A 22,209-nucleotide genomic window follows, 5' to 3' on the forward strand; every position below is an offset into this window, starting at 1 on the left:
CATTCACCATTTGAGAACTGAGCCAAACAAAACAGCGTGTGGGCAGGGGGAGAATGGTTATAAACATCGGAGCTAAAGACAACCCTGTGGCTGCAGCAGCTGATTGATCAGGACTAAGATGTGTCTGCTGTGTGGGTCCCATCTACCGCTTTGGATACAGGCTCCAGATTTCCATTTCATCAGCAAAATGAAGACTAGTCACCTATTATCCCAAGGATTGGAATACTTCACTGTGGAGATCCCCAAAGCTTTGTGTGCTGACAGGATTCTGAAGCGTTTGAAAGGACTGAGATGCTGCCATTCTTCTCAAACGCCGAAGAGTCCAGGTGACACATTCTGGTCACACTATAAAGACTGAGAAGCCATCTTTGGAATAAGGTCAGAGGGTAGTGTGTTTTCTTGTGTGTGCTACAATATAGAAGTCCAATGTTATGTTGGAACCTTATATTTAAATATATGCAACAGCAACAAAGGGGAAGTCTGTAAAAGGAACACATTTACCATCTAATAATTTTGGGGAAAGCTGTAGTATTCCAAACCCTATTTATAATACTTTATTCTGTTTACAATGTTGGTTTACTTGTAAACTGTAGGGTACTCTCACTTTGAAGTAGACTGGGAACTATTAACACCTACTGGTCAGGATTGTCCATACAATAATCCTGAGGTTTAACTCTGTAATACTTTCTGAAAAGACAGAAATCTGACCTGTGCTTCAGCAAAGAGGTAAACAGGAAGAAGTGGAGTGTGATAGATTTACACATAATATTGCCTCAACCCCATTACAAAGAGACACACTTATTTTGGGTTAAGAATGGCATATTTCCGTTTAGCTTAACCTGGTATATAAATGGATTAAGCTAAACCAAAACAATAATCTGAAATAAGAGTGCTCACACAGGATTTTGCACTAATTTGAATACTAATTTAAGTTAAAGGGGTATAACTTCTGTGCATAGACAAGGCCTGGTAGGGGGAGGAGCAGCAAAGGGACCAATAAGACAAACAAACAAAATACATTTAAGAAATAATAAACATTCCTTCTCTGAGGAAGCCCATGGCAAGCAGGCTCTCTCAGCCTTTTTGAGTTTTATTTAAAATCTTTATTTTAAAAGCTTCTTGGTCATCTTAAAAATTGCCAATTAAAGAATCAAAGATAAAAACAGCTGCAGATAAATGTGTGTCTCTGACCAGCCCTGATATCTATCATTAAAATGAAGGAAGGAATTTAAAAGTCACATTTCAAGCTGACAGTGCAGTAGGAAGACAATTTTTTATGCTTGCTGCGAGTGTACAGCACATCCTTAATGTGCACCCATAATACATATCAAGGCCAACCCCTGGCCTGATTCACACCCCACTCAACCCTCTAATAATGTCATTCATTCATTTACATTAATTAATCCCCCCCACAACTATTTCAAAAATCATGATATAGAATGCTAAGGCCCCCATCTTGGAATGAACTGTGCCCAGTCAGACCCTGGGACTCCAGCTACAAAAAGCCCACTGTGGCTTCGGGGCCTAATTATATACATTGACTTTACCCTGCACTTGCAGACATCACTAATTATTGCCACTCCCAACTCCAGTGTTGTTTCCATAGTAACTAACATACTTAAAAGAAATTGGGGAAGCAACTGAAATATGTGTAAAGGGGAATGAAGATATGCACACCAAAAAATGACAGACAAAAATAATTTAACATGCAAGATAATCAAAATGCAACATGTGATGATGTAGAGGGCTATGAAATTTTTTATTGGGATTTTCAGAAGTGCCCAAGGGAGTTATGCACCCAACTAATTCAGTGGGAGTTGGGCTTTAGATTCCTTTAATTTAGCAGTTATTTCAATTTGTTTCACACAACGTGCCTAACTCCTTCATGAGAAACAGCCACCTTGAACTCATGGCCATAAAAAGCTATCACTCTGTAGCCTCACGGGTTCTCTCAACATACACACTGAAGTGATTCTACAGACACACAGGACTTTGTGGTTCCAGCAAGGCTACAAACCCAAGAACTTAAGTTCCACAAACACAGGCTTGTATCAATTATGAAATAATCTGTTAATTGTAGAAGTAGTAGGAACCATGCTCTCTGTGAGCTGGCCATCAAAAGTTACCAAATGGTTGCGTGTCCCAAAATCCAAATACATCTTTTAAAATCAGCTACGCTGACTTTAAGCGAAAAAGATAAACAGCAAAATGAATCAAGCTAACACAGTAAATCCTTCTATAATCTGCAACCATTTCACTCCATCTCAAGGTCTGTTTTCCGACCAAACTCCAGATGCTGCTAACTGAGAAGTCTTCCAAACTCTGACAGGTAGAATATTTCAGACCAGAGCTGTCTGGTACTTCCATCCCACAAGAAATAGTCATGTTTTGAGATTTGTTTTCAACCTGAATCTGTACAAAAGGTGAAAATGCTGAGATTTTTTGCAGAACAAAAAGCTCCATAAAATACTAATTGGGCAACATGGAAATGAAAACTGTCAACATTTCCAACCAAAATATAACCTTCTGACATTTTGATATGAAATGTCAATTTGAAACAAGACATTTACTTTCAAATTGACATTTCTAAATTTGCTTCTGAAAAAGAAATTTTAAAAAAATTAATCAAAGTTGACATTTGCCTGTGGAACATTTTGATTTCAAGGAGAACAACTTGTTGTTGAAAAACTTGTGACCAGTACTATTTCAGACCTGGTAGGTACAGTAACTACACACAGCCAGCACAATTCTTGATTTATACACACTTGTTTTATATATATACACACACACGCACTTGAGTAGGCCTCTCATGCTGTCCAGAGAGCTGTGGTACACATACACCAAAAAGAAATTATGGCAATATGAGATGTACAGGTTCCCGCCACAGAAGTGACAGGAAATCTTCGTTAGACTTTTCATTCTCCTTCCACACAGTTCCATATGCCTCTTTCTCCAGGCTCCAAAGGGAGGTGTGACAAAGTTCCTCCTCTGCCTTGGTGGGTCCTGCGCTTGCTTATTGGTGGATTTTCTCACCTCAGAGGTTCACGGCAGCCTTCAGTTTGGCCACTTTCGTGGCTCAAATCTGCCATTGACTCAGTTAGCCTCACCACTGGCCAGCATGGGGAAAGGAAGAAGAACAATCCCCACAGTCTCTGCTGATCCACCTAGTAGATTGGGGAACAGGCCAGAGACCTTCCCCTCTGGTGGAACCCACAGTCCAGTTCAACTCCTCCAGTATCTAGTAGGGAGTTGGGGGGATGGAGGGATGGGGGGAACCTGGGCCCGCCCTCTACTCTGGGTTCCAGCTCAGGGCCCTGTGGATTGCAGCTGTCTACAGTGGCTCCTGTAACAGCTGCATGACAGCTACAACTCTCTGGGCTACTTCCCCATGGCCTCCACCCAACACCTTCTTTATTCTCACCACAGGACCTTCCTCCTGATGTCTGATAATGCTTGTACTTCTCAGGCTTCCAGTAGTACACCTTCTCACTCTCAGCTTCTTGCACCTCTTGCTCCCAGCTCCTCGCACTCACCGCGAACTGAAGTGAGCGCCTTTTTAAACCCAGGTGCCCTGATTAGCCTGCCTTAATTGATTCTAGCAGCTTGTTGATTGGCTGCAGGTGTTCTAATCCGGCTGTCTGCGTTAATTGTTTCCAGAAAGTTTCTGATTGTTCTGGAACCTTCCCTGTTACCTTACCCAGGGAAAAGGGACCTACTTAACCTGGAGCTAATATATCTGCCTTCTTTCACTCTCCTGTAGCCATCTGGCCCGACCCTGTCACACAGGATAGTTTCAGGTATTAAAGTTTCCTTATTCTACGTGATTTCCTCTGGAACAAGCTCCATTGGTCCTACTGCAGGAAACCTACAGCACGACCTGGACCATTCCCATGGACCATGCTCCATGAGTGAACTTCACCCTGGTTCAGAGATCCACACTTGGCCTATACATTGCTTAATGTAAGTGATGTATAGTCATTGTGCTGGTGTTCGGCAGAGGGGGGTGAATTTCACCTCAAATGCATATGCACACCCCCAGGCTGGTGTTTAAAAGTGTCATCAAAACATTAGGTTAAGACTCTTAGCCAAAAAATAATTAAAAGTTCAAAGCATAACAATTAAATGTACAAAAATAAAGAGATTCTTAATACCTCTTCTTTTTAAATGGAGTAAATTTGATCTGGCAGTTTTCCTCTAAACTTAAGAGTCATTTGTTTGCATTCTTTCTCAGGGAAGTGGTTTGCACTGATGTACCAATCAGCATCTGCTCAATGGGCTGGTATGCTTCACAGAACCTAAGGCCGAGATCTTCAGAGGTATTTAGGCACCTAGCTCTCATTGAGTTGAATGGGAGGTAAGTGCCTCAATATCTTTCAGGATCTGGGCTTAAGAGGCAGAGTTCCTGTTGTTGCAGGCAGTTCACAGAGGATACCTCTGCTAGGTGCTGCTCCCTCCTGGAGTCAGGGAGAATAGGGGGAGCTACTTCTCTGCTTTTAGCTGTGCTTTCCTTGCTTGAACCTGAATCTCACCCTGCATCTGCCTACAAAGCTCCCATGGTTCCATCTTTAAGGTTAGGAAGGGAAGAGGATCAAGGGAGAGTTTTTGGAAGGAAGGTGGAGGAAAGCCTGAGGAAAAGGGGAAGCTAGGAAGAGGGTAACCTTGAGAGAGTACATGGGGCAGGAGGGAGAGTACATGATGCCAGGAAAGAAAAACAAAGGGGAGGCTGTGAGGATTAACCAATTTATGTTCACAGAGTTTTGAAGTGCCAAGTATTTCTCTTTGTAATAAAGCTCCATTGGGAAAAAAAAAATCAATGGGAATTTGCATATCAGTATTGCAGTAGCATGGTGCTATAGTAGAGAGAGAGAGAGAGATTGGGCAAATAAAGGTTAGGGCCAAATATTGCTGGTTTTTAACCTCCATATCTATTTAAAATAAAAACTGAAAAATGTCACAGTGTATGTTTGTCCTTGATTTCCTTCCAACAGACTGTTAATTGATATGTTCACATGTTTTGATGTGTGATTTACAATCTCTAACTCAAGGGGCAATTGCGACCAGGCTGGTAATCGGAATGCTGAGCCTCACTACAATGGGATGTCAACTGTCCTGAATATTGTACTCTAAAAATTATGGCTTTCTAAATGTGTGGGTGAAAATATTAAGCAGCGATAATCAACAGTACAGCTGATGGGGGAGGGGGTGGCGGGGAAATGGCATTCTGAAAATAGCTAGTGCATCTGCTTGGTAACTATTTTTTCTTCCAACTGGAAATATTCTCCAGTGTTTCCAAGGAAAAATATAGAAAAAAAAAAACAAAAACAGAAGTGTACCAGTCTTCACAAAGAACTCACTGTCTAGAATTTTTAAAAATCTGTTTTTAGGTGGTACCTAGAAAAAAGAATTAATATCCGCAACCAGGTTTTTGGTTTTTTTAATCTATTTCTTCTCATCAGTACTTTAAAAATTGCTTTGCAAAACCATAAATGGCCTGAAAACTTGTAAATTATAGTTTCGTCCCAATACAACCTACAGTGGCTCACTTATGACCTCTGAAATCTGAGGTTATAATGAAAACCAGTAAAAGCCCCTAAACTATTGCAGCATTATCCTGTGCTACTGGACTATCACCTGCACACTTTGTTTGATCTAGTTTTCCACTGTGATTTCATTTTGTGCGAGAGATACTTAACCGGGAATATTTTTAGAAATAAAAATTGTTCTATTTTTCATGTGCACAGGCTTCCATGCTGTTAAATGAGTTGCTGTAAAGGGCTGTGTGCGAGAGAGAAAAATAATCATGAGCTTCTGCTATTACTTTCTATTTCTGTTTATAGAGGCTGATTTGATCAGTAGATTTTAGAGTCTGCTATCGATCATTTGTATTCACTCCAAGAGGGGTTCAGAAGAAATTAATGAGAAGCTGGAGTTACTGTTGGTGTGCAAACTTTTGAAAAAGGTGGGTAGAGCAGATAACCACAACTTTCTAATGAAGAAATCTGGTGGGTGCTGACACAGCAGCTGTATTGCTATTTTTTGTTAAGCTTTAATTAATTTTGATAACAAGATGCTGCAAAAATGCATACCTGAGTTATCTTTTTAATGTGGAACAAATACATACGTTTGTCTCATAAGCACGAATGTATAGGCTCTCGTCCTATATTATGTAGCATTCAGGCACTTCTCCACAGAGCCCCAATTATTTCAGTGAGACTCTGTGCAAGTTCAGCACTCCACTCACACATTACAGTTCAGGATTGGGGCCATACATCTTGCCCAAGGGGGAATTTTGGGCCAGATTTTCAGAGGTACTGAGTGCCTAAAGATTGAGATGCCTTAGGAGTCAGGCGCCTGACTCCTATTGGCTTCCATAGGAGTTTGGCACCTAACCTGCTTAGGCACTTTAGAAAATCCCCTTAGGTGCCTACCTGCATCTATAGGTGTTTAAATAGCTTTGGAAATCTGACCCCTCCCAATTAACATCTTTTGCTGATGATGACACTGCTGAAGTCAAGCCCCATTCTCAAACGGCCAACAAGAGAGTTTCTACCCCTGGGAGACAAAACAAATAATACCAGCTGCCCCCCATCCAATTTCCACAGATCTGCTTCCCATCTCCCCTTTTCTCATTTGCAGAAAAACACAGGTGCTTGGTTTTTAAAGGGACACAGGGCTAGATTCCCCAAGGAACTCTGACTTGGTGAGTGTTGCCACACCTAACTTCTAGGCGCCTAGAGGGAAAAAAACCACTGGGATTCACAAAGTTTGCTTAGGTGCCTAGGCCCCTTGTGCAACAAGTGGGGAGAGAGGGGTACCTCAGAATGGGATCCAGAAAAGCCAGCATTCTAGGCAGCTCCTCACCTAAGCTAGCCAAAGCAAGAGGTGTGTCCTAAGCCCCCGCGCCCCTCAGGGAGCTGGGTGCCTACATCAAAACTGCACAGAGGTGCCTCTCTCTTGCTTGGGGTTCTCAGCTGCAAACCCTCTCTTAGGGTTAGGCGCCTATCTGTGCTGTTTTTTGTATTGGAGCCAGGGCACTGGATGCTTCTCACCAGCTGGCTATAGAGTCATCCTCATGATTGCACTTGGTCTCTCTGGCCCAATGACTCTTTCGTTATTTATCCACAGTGGAACACTTTCAACAGGAGAGACTGGGGGACCCCACATGAGAATATTCTCTAACCTAGTGATAAGGGTACTCATCTGAGAGGTGGTGGCTGGACCTATGGCAGCCTGATCTAGTAGGTAAGTTCTGAGCATGCTTGCCAGATTGGGCCGTGCAGGAGAGTTAGGTGGAGGAACATCTATCTTCCCCCCTGTTTGTGAATTGCCTGGGTTTGTGTGTACAGACTCCTGGCATGGGGCTGCAGTGTGTATGTGCACAGGCAGAATCCTAGGCTTCTAGGGAATTTTTACTGCAAAAAAAGAGTTGCTGAGTGAGTTTAGGCACCTACAGCATTACTAAGCAGGGATTTTGTAAATCCCATTGGGGCCTAATTATGGGACGTAGGTGCCTAACTGCCACTTGAGGCATTTAAGCCCTTTTGTGAATCTAGCCCACAGTCCCTTAAAAAAAAAAAAAAAAGAAAACTTCTTTCTGAAAACATATTACCTACTGTTGTTGAAAGTGACATTAAGATTATTACCAAAGCAACAGAGGAAACATATTTCTTTTTTCCAGTTTACATTGTGCATTTGATAGCGCTTTATATATAATCAAGTTCTCCATTTCCCCTTATGGTCAGTCACTTTCCTTTATTGTTTGTTTAAATCTTTTATACAGCAACAAAGTGGGGGGGAAATAACATTTTCCTGTGTATTGTGAAACCAGAAAAATAGGCTGGGGCAGGGGCAGGTGTGACTTGAAACCCAGATCTGTGTTTAACTCCTCAACTGAGATTTCTAACTTCACAGTATTTCTTAAAGAGCTCAGTGAAGAATCTCTGGAGGAGAGGGTATAATGGCTTTATTAACACAGTATTGCCCATATTTGCCCTCAGCTATTTTTCTTTCCTTCATTTCTCGTTTTATGTGTTCCTTTACTCTTATATTTCTCCCTTGCTTCCTTCAATACCATTTTGTTAATTTTTACATTTCTTCAGCTCATCCCCTTCCCTTGGTACCGACCTCTCTTCTCTTTACAGAAGCAATAAAAACAGATGCACAGCAAATGGATACATGATACTGGAAAGACCCCAGGACCTTAACGAAGAAACACCATGCTGACTATTCAGCTCCCCCTTTGCAGTCCCCGTTATTGGTAATGGGCATAGGTAAAGGGTCTGTGAGGATCTGTACATGTGTACTGTTTCTTAAAATATTTGGTGGAAGCCCGGTAGGGTGGCCCTAGGGGAAGGATGTGGGCAGAAGCTCTCCACCATGGCAGAGTATTTTTAAGGATAACTGCTTTCTGTTATTCTAATAAAGTTCCTTCTTTGGTGCTAGAAGAACTCTTTTTCTGATTCTCTACCACTGTCACGTGACAGGCAGCCTTGAAATTTACAGACATAGGACATGAAAAATGAGAAATAAAAGATGTTACATCGTGTGTAAGTGTGAGAGTAAATTACTCAGGCTTCATTCTGCCCGGTACACAATTAGCATAAATGTTTAACCCCACCCCCACCCCCAAAAGAAGTTCAACATAGAGCCTTTCACTTACACACTCAAACAGCACCTTGTGAAAGGGTCAGCTTGCTCAGAGTAAGCCAATCAGAGGAGCTCCCTCCTTAGATCTGCTACAGGGACAACCAGCTCCTGTTTGTTTCAACAATCCTCTCCCAGCTGCTTACTCTCTCTGTTCTCTCCCTGCAGAGATAAATTCATCTTCAGCAGAATACAGATTGCAGAGCCGCAACACCAGTGATCACCTTGTTTCTCCTTTCCCCTGTTTAATGATAGGGCTTGTGCTACCACAGTAGACAGCTATTTTTTTCTGTCCTGCCCTCTTCCAATAAACCTTTTAACCATGCTGGTTTTAAATCCAGATCTAAATCAGGAAATAATTTTGGGCAATAGACAGACATTTGATTAAAAAAAAAAAACAAATGAACATTAACTTGGCTCCTGGGCTGTGGGAGGAAGGCAAATAAAAGCAATACTCCCAGCATGAAGTCAGACTATTGACTTCAGTGCCATCAGATGGGAGTAGTATTGACTAGTTTTAGGACCAGTGATATCTATAGTTATACAAGCAGACATAACAGTGATCAGATCGCCAAGCTTCGGGTGAGGGGGGCAAAGCTTGTCAGGGAAGAATTGACTGCATATTACATTGTATTCCACAACTGACTAGGTGCACCAGGAGTTTTCAGAGGTGTTATCAACTGGCCCCTGCCAGAGGCAGTCTACTGCTCTCAATTAGAGACACATGGAAGCAGAAATTCCTGTTCACTGAGAATTTTGAGATTTCATCGTTTATCTTTGTTCCAACCGAAAACAAAACCCATTTTTTCAGTGAAATGAAATTTCAGTGAGATCAATATGATTTTACAAAGTGTTTCAACTTCCATGGACCTGCATTCTCTGACAAAAAGTGGTTCTGTCAACATTTTTCCAGCCATTTCTACTCTCAATTTACTGTCATCTGATCCAATAAAGCAAATCCAATGATCTTCAGAGTGGCAGGCAGCCCTTCATCTCTTAATGCTCATCTGGCTAGAGAAATGGCATAAAAATGTCTATCATGTTTTTTTTTTTAATGTCTGGCTGTATCAGTAGGTAAGGGCTTTGCTTTTATAATTACTATTAATGATGACAGAGGAATATCAGACAGCCTCTAGGAACTGGATAGCTGAGAGCTAACTCCCAGACTTCAGTCCAAAACTTGTTAACTGTGGAACATTCATAGAGGGGGGAGGGAGGGACCTTTATCTTTTTGACGTAAAGACAGATGTTTGATTTCAATAACCCAAATCAATGCAGTCTGGCTGGAATTTGCAAAACATATTACGGGGCATATTCTGTGGTGCTGTAGGCAGGAGCAGGGAGCATAGTTGCAACCAGTGACTTTGTAAGGGACAGAATGTCACCCTGGCTGTGCTGTTTCACAGGAGAGCTAGGGCGGCACAAGGAATCCCATTACTCTCCTGTGTGGACTACCTGCATTGCAGGTGCAGAGGCAAAGTTGCCTCTATGCGGCTGCTCCTGCCACTGCTGGGCAGTGGGAAATTGGTGGAGCTTGTGCAGTGAGTGAGTAATCTAGGATAACCACCTTTTCAATAGGCAAAAGCGGATCAGATGCAGGAGCCCCACCTCTCTGTGGCCCTGCCCCTCCTCTTCCCCCAAGGCCCCAGCCCCTGGCCAGTCCAGAAGCTGGAGCAGGGCTGTGGTAAGAGCTTCCCAGGGAGCCTGGGAAGCCCTGGACCCTCCAGCTGCCCTGGGTGCCCAAGAGGAGCCCCCGGCCTATGTCCCTGCCCTCCTCAGCCCCTGAAGCGGGAAGCGGCTGGCACCACCGCACTTCTTGGGCAGGCGCAGAATGGTGCTGCTGGGAATCCAGGACAAATGCTGTCCCAGAGTCACTGAATCTGGGACGGGGACTTGAACTCTGCATTTCAGGCCTGTCAAGCCCAATTTGGGATGGGTGGTCACCCTAGTCCAGTATAGGGCTGGAGCAGCTTATCTCCTCATGTGGGACTGGAGGGAAGCAGGGTCTACAGTTTTCAGAGTAGCAGCCGTGTTAGTCTGTATTCGCAAAAAGAAAAGGAGTACTTGTGGCACCTTAGAGACTAACCAATTTATCTGAGCATAAGCTTTCGTGAGCTACAGCTCACTTCATCGGATGCATTGTGTGTCTGAGTCAACATCTGGTCACTGGTCTGCTCCTAGGAAAGGACAGCTACAGGCTGTTCCTTACTTGGGGCTTGCAGCAAAGCCACAGCTGGGCCCTGAGGAATAACTGAAAGTGACGCAGATAGCCTGTACTACTTTAGAGTGCAGTAAGACCTGCCGTATTAGCTCTTTAGGTGCTTTCCAGCACATCTTCCCATTGGTAATACTGGACAGCTAACAAACTTTAGTGGAGGGCAAGCTAGGCTTCCTGAACCTCACCAACTATTGGGAGGATTCTTCTGCCCCCGTCAGCCAGTTCTGTACTATGACTCCCTTCTTTGACTTCAGGCTTAGGCCTTCTCTTTGACCTTCAGTTAAGTGCCCTTCGTCCTCTTTGACTTTAGACCTTAACCCTTTTCCTCTGTCTTTGACTTTCTTTTCCTGACTTTTCCAAATTCTCTAGCTCAGTGCTAATTTACAAGGAAATGTTTCATGACTGTGCACTTACGTAGCACCTTACATTTGCAAGTATTAGCTATTTAAGCCTCAGGACAGTAGTGTGAGATAGGTTAAGACTGCTCTTATGTGATGGGTGACATGTGGCAAAGTTTTGCAAGAGGTCACGCTTCCAGTCTGCCTGAGCCTGAAAGATGAATCACGTTAATAGACATCTCTTGAGAGAGAGGGAAATTAGTTATCCCCCCCTGTGCCAAAAGAAACCAAAAACACACTTAAAAATTCTCCCTCTGGCCAAATGTATTTACGATATTATTTTGTATGGTTTGTCGAAAGGGGTATAAAGCAGATGAAGTTCACACAAGAAAGCCTTCTCCTAGCTGTTCAAGTGCTGAAAAACATCTTGTTTCCTCTATGTCCCTTGCAGCACATCCAGAACCTTATCCACAACCCACTGAAGTCAATGGAAAGACTCCTGTTAACTTCAGGTTTCAGAGTAGCAGCCATGTTAGTCTGTATCCACAAAAAGACCTCCTTCAGGTTTCAGAGTAGCAGCCATGTTAGTCTGTATCCGCTCTGTAGCTCACGAAAGCTTATGCTCAGATAAATTTGTTAGTCTCTAAGGTGCCACAAGTACTCCTTTTCTATTAACTTCAGTCCACTTTGCAACGGGCCACAATGGACAATCAGTACAATTGCTGAAGTTGCCCACAAGTGGGCCAAGCCTAGTCTCATTGAAGTTATTTGCAAAAATTGTGACTTCAGTGATGCAGTGTTTGGCCCTGGATACCTGAAGCAGATGTTGTGTCATTGGATTTTGGGTTTATACACATTTATGTATCTCTTATGGTTACTGGCATTTTAAAAAATGCTGTGTATGTTGATAGGCACAGTGGATACACATAACACACTAATACAATCAAAAACCAACAAGACAACATATAATTCACTTCCCAACAAGAACATTTCAGTTAAATGACTTTACAATTGACGGAGAAACCAGAAGAAATTAATCTTTACTTTGGGAAAGTTCTCTCTCACTATGTGTGTGTGTGTGTGTGTCTGTATGCATGTGTGCCTGTTGACTGCTAATGATTTAGAAAAATCACCCTGGATTTGAATTGCTTGTTATTATGCTCTTTAGATGACAAGTTCTCAGCTTCCCTTAATGTCCTTCTGGAATAAATTGTGCTGATCCAAAACTCACTGAAGTCAATTGAAAGATCCCACTGACTTCAGTGAGCTTTGGGAAAAGCCCTAAATACAACAGAATCAGTGAATGAAGGAGATTTTTCCACCCCAAAATAAATCTGCTCTTCATCAGTGAATCAAATTCCTGAAGGCTGCTGTGTTATCCTGAAGGCTGCTGTGTTATACCTTGCGTTTGCTTTTGTTTTGTTGCATAGTTTTGTTTTTTCCTTTTTGGTGATTCTTTGTGTTATGCAAATAAAATTCTTTTCTGCTTCAAAAAAAAAAATCTGTGAATCAAACAGGGCACAATCCTCAGCTAGTATAAATTGATGTAGCATCACTGAAGCAATGCCTATTTACACCAGCTAAGGATATGGCCCACAATAATCGTGTATATATATCATGATGGCCTTGCAGATTTTCTGCTGACTAGGTTGCCCAGGTATGGAACCAAACTCCATGAATGGTCCACCATAGCCTCTACACATTTATGCTATATAGAAGGTCATGGGGTTTTGTTGTTGTTGAATATGGCACTCTGAGGAATTAATTAAATGGGATTTTAAATTATGAATACAAAGCCAGACAGGTCATATTGGATATTTCACTTTTATTTTACAGTAATTGGTTACACAAATTATTATTGTATTATTTAGAACCTCCTGATTCTCAGTGGAAGTCCTTGTACATTTAATTAAGCATGAGTACAAAATGACTTTAACAAAGCAAAGCCATTAAACAACTCCTTACGCATTTTTATCGAATGGAAACAGCCAGTAACAACAACATTTTAGTTTCATTTATTGGGATTTTCTTTTCTTTTTTTAAGAAAAACCAATAGAGACTTGTGATAAATATCACAAGAGTTGGCAACACTGATATGGCAAACAAAGTTTTGTCCCTTATACCGAGAATAGTTCATAATTGTTACTGATCCATTTTTAATACATTAAAAAGTAACAGATTAATTCAGTAAAAAGTAAATTAACTTTGTCAGGAGTGAGGATATTGTAAAATGGGAGATGGAGGACATCAATTCTAAACCCACATGCTGTTTTAGCACTCATTACCCTCCCTGTTACTCCATAACTTTTTGTACTTTGAGTCTTCCTCTCATTATAATCTTTATCCATTCAACTATATATTCATTAGTTTGTGTTGATATGACAAGCTGTCAGTTTTGTCTTTCTCAGCCAGCTGAATCTTAGCTAATAAATGATCTTTTCTTATTTCACTTCCATGAGTCAGCATAAGTAATATATGACTTCTGCCAGCTTGCGTGTCGCAGTAATTTGCCCACTGGCAATGTGTGACAGTCTTCATTTTGATCACCTGACTTAACCAATCAGTCTTTTTTAAACATAATTTTTCTAAGACTTTGTAATGCAACAATGCAGCGAGGCTCCAGTAACATACAGGCTGTGTTTTAGAACTAGCAGTAACTTCCCTTGCAACAGGGTAAAATATATATATTATATACATAAAATACACACACACACCACCTGTACGTCTTCATATATTCAAATGTTTTGAAAACATTAAGTGAAAACTGTAGAATTTTCCCACCAAAGTGCTGGAATTATTCTTTCATCAGAACAAAAGAACTGACTTCTTAAACAAAAATTAACAGTATGGACCCTGATTTTAATAAATAGGCACACATAATTCAATTGTTGAGAATGTGGTACCACGTACACAGATAGCTAATTGTGTGTTTGTGTGTGTATAATTTCTGTGCTTATGTATACAACAGTAATTGTGTATGCAGAATGTGCACAAGTACTTTTGCACACAAATGTAAGGAAATTGGGGCCAAAATGGCAAATTCTGTTCATTCCATTAAGAACCCTTTTTTTGTTGTTGGCAGACCAAGGTTATGAAGGAAAATTTATTTCCCATTGTGGGAAAAGCACTCAAACTAGAATGCTGATTTTAAATATATTTCAACATAAATAACATTAAAACTAGAGCTGGTTTTCCTGCCTTGCAATAGTTTGAGATTTCAAAACTTTTTCCCATCCAAATGCAGGATACAAATTCTAAAACTCAAAAGTATCTGCAAACCAATAATCTGAAAATGTTTTATTTGGATCAGGTCAAACAAAATATTTTGTTTTGATTCATTGTTAATGTTTCAACTTTAACTTGTATCTTTTAAAAAAAAATTACTAAAACATACATTTTGAAATGAAAAATGAAAGTTTGTTTCAAAAATTTCAACTTTTTTTCCAAAAATTTGAATAGGGAGCTTCACAAAAACCGACTCTTTTCCTGCAAACAGTTTCAATTAATCAGCATTTTCTGAAGAAATTATGTTTTGTTGGAAAATTCGTACCCAGTTCCAATTAAAGCTACTGACCAATTTTCTGCAAACTTTGCTTGTTTTGTAGATTTCAGTTAAACCTAAAATCAAGCTGTTACCCTTCTCCCAGGTGTTGTCAGCAGCAATAAAGGCCCCATTCAAATATCTAAGGGTCCTCTTAAAACTAAGAAGCACCATTGGCTCAAGCCCCCACCCAGAATTCCTAGGGTCACTAAATACCTGCCCTGGGTGCCCTTAATATGCAATACTTTTCCACTTGAAGGCATTGAGTCCATATGAAACAAGGGAAACTTTATTGGGGGGAAAAGGGAACACAGGATCAACTTGGAAAACACAGCAACAGTATGTCTATATGAATGATAAGTAACACAGCACTCCCACTCCCACATGGTAACTTCGATACTAGTCTATTAACTTGGTCCCCCACTCACCAGTGTGTATGTCCAATAGACAAATGTCTCTTTATCACATCACTTCCTTCTTCCCCACTTGCTGTTTGGTGTCAGAGGGTAGTACAGTCCAGAGCCCTTAAGTGCACTTCGGGCTGTCTCAGGTTCCTTGAGAAGTTCCTCCTGTTTTTGTCCTAATGCTCCACTAGTTAACCCAGCTATAGTGATTTGGGCTTTATTTAGTGGCTGGATAAGAAGGGCCTCACTGGAGGTCACTTAGCTCTACTGCTCTCCTCTGTGGCTTCAGCAAAGAGCCTTCTCTGCATTGTACCCATCAAGGATCCAACACTCATCCTCACCATCCAAGTGCACTCCCCAACACTGAAGAATTGTCAGTGGAGGGAAAATCAGTAGAATATAGAATCCTTGAGGAGAATCCTTGCCACTGGGGATGCACTATAAGTCTGTGACCCAAAAAATATCAACAATCCAGATATATGAGGCCAGTTTTGAGGAAGCTGGCATGGTCTTATCTGGATGAAAGGTCATAAAATAACATTTGTCACCAGTTTAGGAAAAATTCAATATAAAAATCCTATAAAATGAGCTAATTGGAAAATCTCTTAGCAAAATCTAGTTATTCAACATTCATTCAAGAGCAGAATTAAAAATAAGTTCAAATTGTGATCAGTTTCATCCATTCCAATTTCTTCTTATTCTTGAAATCAAGCCATTTACAGTAATGGCTAATTACTAATGCTAGATTAACAAACCACATAGGTGGAAGTGGGAGTTTGAAAGCCAATTTAGACACTGTGAATTTTCCCCAATGTGTCAAACAATAGAAGTGGCTGTGCTCAGTAACTTTGTGCTGAGCCATTGTGGAAACTGAGTGATTAATAACCTTCAGTGCTTTTATTTGCTTTCTTATAGTATTGTGATCTGGTTGCTATATGCCAGGAAGCGTATATGCATAATACACACCCTGCATGCAAATCTCTTAAATAAGGGCTATGCTGGGTTCCAGCCATGTACACCTCCAGTCCTCTATGTAATATTGAATACTTTGTATAAACACTATACTTAGGTCATGGATTGGGACATAGGTGGTCAGGCCTAGTGGTCTGAGCCAGAGTCAGAATGAGGAAACTAGTCAAGCCAAGGGTTGGAAACGGAGTCGGAATCAGGAATCAAGCCAAGGGTCAGAGTGGAGTCAGTGGCCAGATGTGGGGTATGGGATCTGGAACGAGGCAGGAATCAGGATCCAGGTTAGAAAACAAGGTCCAAAGTAGCAATCAACCAAAAATTCACCTAATTGCTCAAACAACTTATTGTGCTGCCTCCTGATTTAAATAGCTAGTCTGAGCCAATCAGAGAGGCCATCTCCTTCAATCAGGAGCTTTGTGGGTGGTGCCTCTGGTGACTTAGGGCCCACCAGCCCATACTTCATGCTGGGAGTAGCAAGCTGCTGGATGGAGACTGAGGTCTGAGGACTACCTGTAGTTCCATGGATCCAGGTTCAAGAGCTGTGATACCTCGGAACTTATAAGGACAGCTTCTGGACTAGCATCTCTCCTTTTCCAAAGTTTCTGATTCTTGGCCACAGTCCTGATATGATTTCAATCAAAGGCTAGGATGCTCTGAGGTGTGGCCCTGGTGTAACTCTGCACTGCCACCCCACGGGGGGGGGGACGCCAGAGGCACCAGACCTGGCTCCTGCACACTTATCCTAAGAGAGATCCCCTCCCACAGGAGGATTCACTGCCAGACAGATTATCACCTGAGCAGGAGAGAATTTAGCCCATGTGATTTCCTTCTCCAAAACTAAAAGCAGTGGAAGTTTACTGTTGATCTTTATGGTGCTGAAAAGTACCATGACAACATCCTTTCTAAAGACAGAAAAATAGACTTTAAAGAACACCTAGAAAAACCCATTATCCAGATAGCATCCAAATGTTTGCTAGGTGCTTTTTATACATGGTTCATGTCCCCAGAGCTGGTCTTCTGACAGTAGGCATGCAAAGCATCCAGAAAATTTTGGGGTATTATATAAATAAACAATAAAGGCTTCTCTTCAATCCTTACATGGGGGAGAGGGGGAAGAGATCCAAAGCTAGCCTTCAACCCCAGCTGGGTGGAGCGCTGAGTTCTCACATGGCAAATATAATTACTAGCAAATCAAAGTTGTACATCAGACATGGGATTTTTTTTCTCTAAATCAAAAGGACAACAGCGAAGCAATCAGCTTTGTGTTAGCAGAGGGAAGGAGAGTCCCTAGGGAACAAGTGATCTAAGAACACATTTGAAAATAACTATGGCAATAAAACGGAGAAACATCTGTGTAGGTTGCAGCAGACTTCACCAGTACTGAACTGGGGGAAAGGTGAGAACATGGCAGCACAGGACATAGTTGACATTAGGGTCCACAGAAAGCTGCAGATGTTGTCAGTGTTGGGATTTTGCTGTCAGAACTAGGGGGAGGTGTCCTTTCATCTTGGCTATGTCTACACTACAAAGATAAGTCAACCTATGTTAGGTCAACTTACAGCCACCGCATTAATTATGTACCTAAAATGTCTTAATATTAAAAGGGGTCCAGGGTTGTACAGACCTTTGCAAGCAAAAGTCTTTGCAAGTCAATATGGGAAGGAAAAACAAAACTAGCTGGCTGGTGTAGATATCTATACCAATGTGTACATAACGGCTTACTAGCTGCCATTTTCTTTCTGAATTTTCCCTACAAATGACTAGCAGAATTTTTGCTCCACCAATGACCCAGGATTTTCATGCAACTTACTGAAAAAAATCAATGTGAAATAAATGAGCTGGCTCTGTGATTCAGAAAACAGGATGGAATAGAGGTGGTCAAAAAATTTCCATCATAACTGTTTTTCAGGGGGGAAATTGTGCTTTTGACTAAATGAATTTTTCCCCAAAATTGCCTGTTTTTTGTGGAAAATTTCATTTTTTCTATCAAATTCTTTTGGGTTTTGAGCTTTTGCCAAATACACAAACATCTCAAGGGAAAACGTATGGGTGAAAATTAATCTTTTTTTGGTTTTGTCAAAAATACCCACCGGCTAAAATACACATACTAGCTATAGTTAAGATGCCTCATTAGAGACCACTACCCAACTGTGCAGACTGGTTTTGGTTAGGGAGACCCCTCACCCCATGTACATTTCATTAGGTTCTCTTGTTATTATTCCTGTTGAGTAACAAATGCACATTTTATTACCACCAAACTTAAAACTTAACTGAATTTTGATCAAAATGTTACAGACTGTTATATAATAGAAATGCAAATGAGGTTTGGCCTATTTAGTCATTTCTCCTTTCTTACCAACAAAAGCAGGTGTAACGCTACACCGGCAGAGATCTCCCTCCCCTATGGACCTACTGTTCATCTGGAATTCTTAAGCAGTTCTGGTCCAGTACTCTCCCGGCTCACTAACAGGTGTCAATAGCAGGCTGTCTATGGTGTAGGGCAGTGGTTTTCAACCATCTAAGATTTCCAAAGAAGGCCACACCTCCATCTGAAATTTTTTAAGGGTTCGCAAATGAAAAAATGTTGAAAACCACTGCTCTAGGGCTTCAGACCAAAGAAAGCAGTGCTCTTCAGCACCACAAGGTGCCCATTTTGGAATGCCATTGCAGACTCGGAGCCTAATATTCCTGTCTTGCCAGTGTAAATCAGAAGTAACTCCACTAAAGTTAATGGAGTTATGCTGGTGGGAGAGGACAATTAGACTGTTAGCCTTCATTTATGGACATCTCTGTTTTGCATAGTGGGAGGGTAACAAAATGATAAAATCACTGGCCCAGAAAGAAGAGGCAGAGTTTATGCCCACCCACGCTTTCTACTCATTCAGGATCACAAAATGAGATTACTGTGATGTGGTAACTACAATATAAGGAAAATATGTTGTCTTTTTAGAGCCTAAGGCTAAGCTTATTTATTCATTGTCTGAGACTGAATCTAAAGAACCCTTCAGCATCAGAATAGACATTTTAAATATTTTTGCTGGAGGCTAATTTTTAAATAACTGACTGATTAATTAGTAGCATCAAAGAGCTGAACTGTGCATCACCTTATTTATATACTACAATGAGCAAATCTAATCATCTCAGGATTTGATGATATCCACAGGATTGGTTCGCAGTTGCTGACTTTTGGGGATGAAGGTGAATGCACAGGACATATCCTCAAAATGGCCGGATACCCCTGATGTTTTCAGTAGGAAGATAACAGGTGCACATCTCTCCACAAGGCTTACATCAGGTAACTCCCCCCTTCCTCTTCTGGAGCTGATAGGAGGCTGCTTCCCTCCCTTCCACAACCTATGGAGAACATGGAGGTTCTCCCACCTCCTCCTCCACCTGATTGGCATGTAACAGTTAGAATAGGAACTCCTATAATCTTTCCTCCAAGTTTCATTTTCTTTTTTTCTTCTGAAATGGCCCCATTTCTCTCACATTTCTCTGAGCTTTCATTGTTTCTGTCCCCATATTCTCTGGCCTTCTTTTCATCTCAACTTCATTTTTGTCCTCAGTTGTTTCTCTCACAGGAGCCGGGGTTCAAGCACCTGCTTTTCCACAGGCTTCTTGTGTGACATTAGGCAAGTCACTTAGCCTCTCTGTACCTCGGTTTCCCACCTGTAGAGTGGAATACTAGCACTGCCCTACCTTTGCAGGGGTCATATCAGGATAAATACATTAAAGATTGTGCGGTGCTCAGGTAATAGGGTAATTAAGGTCATATAAGTACCATTGAGTCTCTTACTGTTCTGTCTCCTGTAATTTATTGGACATCTCCATACTGGATCTGGAGGTTATTGAGAAGAGTGGGGTGGGAAGAGATAGATCAACCAATGCCTTCCCCTCTCCTTTCACTTAGGTATGAGGCATATGCCTCTGAGCCCTCTCGATTGCCCTCTACTATGCCTCTGAGCCCTCTCGATTGCACTCTGCCCTCGAACAGCACCAGGATACAGGGAAAAGACAGGTATTCTGTTGCCTGACTCTCTTCCACCTCCACAGCGCAGTGCCTCTTAGTTCATAGATTCCAAGGCCAGAATGGTTCATTGTGATCATCTAGTCTGACCTCCTATATAACACAGGCCATAAAACTTCCCTAAAGTAGTTCCTAGACCATGTCTTTTTGAAGAACATCCTATTTTGATTTTAAAATTGTTGGTGATGGAAAAATCCATCAAGACCCTTGGTAAGTTGTTCCAGTGGTTAATTCCTCTCACTGATAAAAATTTACACTTTATTTTCAGTCTGAATATGTCTAGCTTCAGCTTCCACCATTGGATGGTGTTATACCTTTCTCTGTTAGACTGAAGAACCCCTTGTTAAATATTTGTTCACCCAGTAGATACTTATACACTAATCAAGCCACCTCTTAACTTTCTCTTCATTAAGTTAAATAGATTGAGCTCCTTGAATCTATCACTGCAAGGCAGGTTTTCTAATCCTTTAATCATTCTTGTAGCTCTTCTCTGTATCCTCTCCAATTTAGTTGCAAGAGGCTGGCATTCTTTTAATAAAGTGTAAGCATCAGTGTCAGACAGCAGTGCTTGGGTCAGTGCCCAAGGCTGGATTATAAAACCAGGACTGTCTGGCAAAAATGGGACTCTTGGCAGTTGTCAGTAGCTGAGCCATTGGCAACATCACACACAGTCATTTGTTCATCAGAGATGTACAATAAAAGTGCATAACTAAATTTGTATTACATCATGGGCCAAAGGAGTTTGAGACTTGGCAGATTCTTAAGGAGACAATATTAAAAGGAACAACTGCAAACTATCACACTGTAAAGGAAAGACAGGAAGCATAGTAAGAGGGCATTATGTCTCCATCAGGAGCTCTTTAATGTTGTGAAAATCAAAAGGGAATCCTACAAATAGAGGAAACATAGATTAATTGCTAAGGATGAGTACAAAAGAATAGGCACAAGCATGTAGGGTCAAAATCAGAAAGGCTAAGGCACAAAATGAGTTTCACCTACCAAAGGACATAAGAGGAAATAAGAAGAGGTTCTTTTAAATAAGTTAGGAGGAAGAGGAAGATGAAGGAAAGAGTAGGTCTTCTACTTAGCAGCAAAGTAAAGCTAATAACTGATGTCAGCAAGAAGTCTGAGTTTTTTAATTTTGCTTATTTTGCTTCAACTTTCACTAAAATGTTAATGGTGACCAGATACTCAACATAAATAATACTAACAAAGGGAAAGGACCACGCCAGAATAGGAAAAGAACAGATAAGTTAGATGTATTCAAATCAGCAAGGCCTGATGAAAGTCATCCTAGGGTACTTAAGGAACTACCTGAAGCAATCTTGGAACAAGATTAGCAATTATCTTGGAGAACTCATGAAAGATGGATGAGGTCCCAGAAGGCTGGAGAAGGACAGACATAGTACCTGTCCTTAAAAAGCAAGGCAAAGAGGACCCATGGAAGTACGGAGCAGTCAGCCTAACTCAATACCTGGAAAGATACTGGAACAAATTATTAAACAATCAGTTTGTATGCACCTAGAGGATAATCGAGTCATAAGGAATAGACAGCATGGATTTGTCAAGAACAAATTATGCCAAATCAATCTAATTTTCTTTTATGACAGGATTCCTGACCTACTGGACAGGGGGGCTGTCATAAATATAAAGGGAAGGGTAAACACCTTTAAATCCCTCCTGGCCAGAGGAAAACCCCTTTCACCTGTAAAGGGTTAAGAAGCTAGGATAACCTCGCTGGCACCTGACCAAAATGACCAATGAGGAGACAAGATACTTTCAAAGCTGGAGGTGGGGAGAAACAAAGGTTCTCTCGGTCTGTGTGTTGCTTTTGCTGGGATCAGAGCAGGAATGCAGGTCAGAACTCCTGTAAAGGGCTAATAAGCAATCTAGTTAGATATGCGTTAGATTCTGTTTTGTTTAAATGGCTGATAAAATAAGCTGTGATGAATGGAATGTATATTCCTGTTTTTGTGTCTTTTTGTAACTTAAGGTTTAGCCTAGAGGGATTCTCTATGTTTTGAATCTGATTACCCTGTAAGGTATTTACCATCCTGATTTTACAGAGG

The 22,209-nt window shown here is 41.2% G+C and overlaps 1 long non-coding RNA gene across 1 annotated transcript; it reads left to right on the top strand.

The window, feature by feature from the left end:
• The first annotated feature begins 323 nt into the window (after positions 1-323).
• On the top strand, positions 324-8,341 carry LOC141987384 (uncharacterized). Its single transcript, XR_012639513.1, has 4 exons — positions 324-378; positions 5,838-5,959; positions 7,126-7,242; positions 8,142-8,341. It is a non-coding gene; the product is annotated as an uncharacterized LOC141987384 (long non-coding RNA).
• Positions 8,342-22,209: the final 13,868 nt, after the last annotated feature.

Source organism: Natator depressus, chromosome 1, assembly GCF_965152275.1.
Source record: "Natator depressus isolate rNatDep1 chromosome 1, rNatDep2.hap1, whole genome shotgun sequence".
In the NCBI taxonomy this organism is placed as follows: Eukaryota; Metazoa; Chordata; order Testudines; family Cheloniidae; genus Natator; species Natator depressus.